This window comes from Spinacia oleracea, chromosome 4, assembly GCF_020520425.1.
Source record: "Spinacia oleracea cultivar Varoflay chromosome 4, BTI_SOV_V1, whole genome shotgun sequence".
Taxonomy (NCBI): Eukaryota; Viridiplantae; Streptophyta; class Magnoliopsida; order Caryophyllales; family Amaranthaceae; genus Spinacia; species Spinacia oleracea.
This window is the reverse complement of record NC_079490.1, coordinates 104,608,955-104,611,276: the sequence shown is the minus strand read 5'-3', so window position 1 is coordinate 104,611,276 and position 2,322 is coordinate 104,608,955. Positions and strand designations below refer to the sequence as shown.

The 2,322-nt window shown below is 46.2% G+C and overlaps 1 non-coding gene across 1 annotated transcript; it reads right to left on the bottom strand.

Moving 5' to 3' along the window:
- Positions 1–369: 369 nt before the first annotated feature.
- LOC130460454 (small nucleolar RNA R71) lies at positions 370–471 on the bottom strand. The gene has a single exon (XR_008920319.1). It is a non-coding gene; the product is annotated as a small nucleolar RNA R71 (small nucleolar RNA).
- Between the last annotated feature and the right edge of the window lie 1,851 nt (positions 472–2,322).

Here is a 2,322-nt window from a genome sequence, read left to right as displayed (position 1 = left end):
TCCCGGTTAAGTACATGGGAATACCGGGGGTATTCAAAGCAACATGCGGTGTTCAAGCCCCCACAACAAGTGCCAACAACTTTGAGATCAAGCCCGCCTTGATCAACTTGGTCCAAAGCCACCCCTTTTGTGCGAAGAGCAATGAGTCACCTCACGAACACCTCAAACAATTCGAGCACTATTGTGACACAATAAAGCACAATGGTGTTACATCGGACTACGTGAGGTTGACCTTGTTTCGTTTCTCACTACTTGGGAGAGCAAGTGATTGGCTTTACAAGGAGGTCAAGCCCAACTCACTTCACACTTGGAATGAGGTGACTAGTGCTTTCTTGAGCAGGTTTTACTCGCATGGGAAGGTGGCGGAATATCGCCACAAGATCCAATCCTTTGAGCAAAGGCGAGACGAGTCACTTTTTGAAGCTTGGGATCGTTTAAGGAGTACCAAAGGGAATGCCCTCATCATGGGATCCCTAAATGGTTTTTGCTTCAAACCTTCTACTTGGGGTTGAACCCAAGTTCAAAGACAAGCCTTGATGCGGGCGCGGGAGGTCCCATCATGAACAAGACCCAAGATCCAATTGAAGAGATAATTGAGGACGTGGTCCAAAATTATCAAGCTTGGCACGTGGGTGCAAGGGACTATGATGGCAAGGGAAGGAATAATGATGGTAAAGGATCGGTTTACGCTATGGAGCAAGCTAGGATCATTGAGAAGCTTAGCTCGAGGTTGGAGAAACTTGAAAGCACACCAAGCCAACCGCCATCACCATCTACAATTCCACCTCCTTCGGACACTCTTCTCACTAAGGGGAAGAGCAAAGTGAGTTCCTATGACACTATGCCTCCGGGCACTTATTTTTGTGATAATTGCCAAGATTATGGTCACTTCCCCAATGCATGTCCCTTGGTTCATAATGTGTCTTTTATGGATTATGGCCCTTCATATGAAGGTAATTTTGATGTGGAATATGCTCATGCCTTGAATGAGAGGTCTAGGAATGATAACCCCAACAATCAAAATTTTGCAAGGCAACCTAGAGGGCCCCCTATGTATGGTTCCCACCAAGGCTATGGCCAAGGAAGTGGGTATGATAGCCAAAACAGAGGTGGCTATAGAGCACAAGCCTATCAAGGCCAAGCAACCTATGGTCAACCTCAAGGTTTTGCCAATCAAGGCCAATACAATCAAGGTAGTTATAATCCCAACCATCAAGGTGGAGGGGGTTATAACTACTCTTATGGGCCATATATTTAGGGGTGCCTCTAGTGGGGGTTATCCTTTGTACTCGGGAGGTCCTTATGGTGTGTCTCAAATTACACCTCTCGGATTCAATGGACCGAGGACCTTTGGCAGCCAATTTCAATCTAACATTAGTAGTTATGGCATTGCACCTCCACCACTCCCGCCTCTCAAGTCAAATCTTGAGGCTCTCATAAAGTCGTTTGTGGGGGCGCAAGCCAAGAAGAATGTCGAGTTTGAGGATGGATTCAAGCAATCCAACACTCACTTGAAGATGATTGAGACCCAACTTGCACAACTAGCTAGCACCATTAAAGAGCAACAAGTGCACACTAGCCTCCCACCCCAAGGTCAAGCACCTAAACAAATGTATTCGGTTGTGATTCGGGGTGGGATGATTCTAGATGATGATGCTAAGCTAGTTGATGCATCTTGCTCTATGGGTAAGGATTCTACGGGGAATGAGTCTCCGGACTGTGATAAGGCGGAAGAGGAGTCTCATGTCGACAACTTGAGTGATGGTGATAAGTCGAAGGAGACTACTCTTCCTCCTCTCCCAAATCCTCCTCCCCCCTACACTCAAAGATTTGCCGAGAAAAAGCTTGATGATAAATTCCACAAGTTTTGGGAAACCATTAGCAAGCTATATGTGTCATTGTCTTTCACCGAGGCGCTCAAGCAAATGCCACATTATTCTCGGTTCATGAGAGACATTTTGAGCGGCAAAAGGACTTGTGGCACTAATGAAACCGTGCACCTAACGGAGCATTGTAGTGCTTTGATTTCAAGCCCTTTCCCCTTAACGCTCAAGGATCCCGGGAGCTTCTCGATTCCTTGTATCATCCAAGAGCTTAGGTTTGACAACGCTCTATATGATTTGGGGGCGAGTGTAAGTATTTTGCCATTCAAAATCTATAAGAAACTTCGTCTTGGCGATCTCATCCCTACCCCTATGTCCTTGCAATTAGCCGATCACTCGGTTATGTTTCCTTTAGGTAGGGTTGATGATGTTCCCCTTGTGATAGGGAAGTTGACTTTTCTGGTTGACTTTATTGTCTTGGATATCGACGAGGACGCCC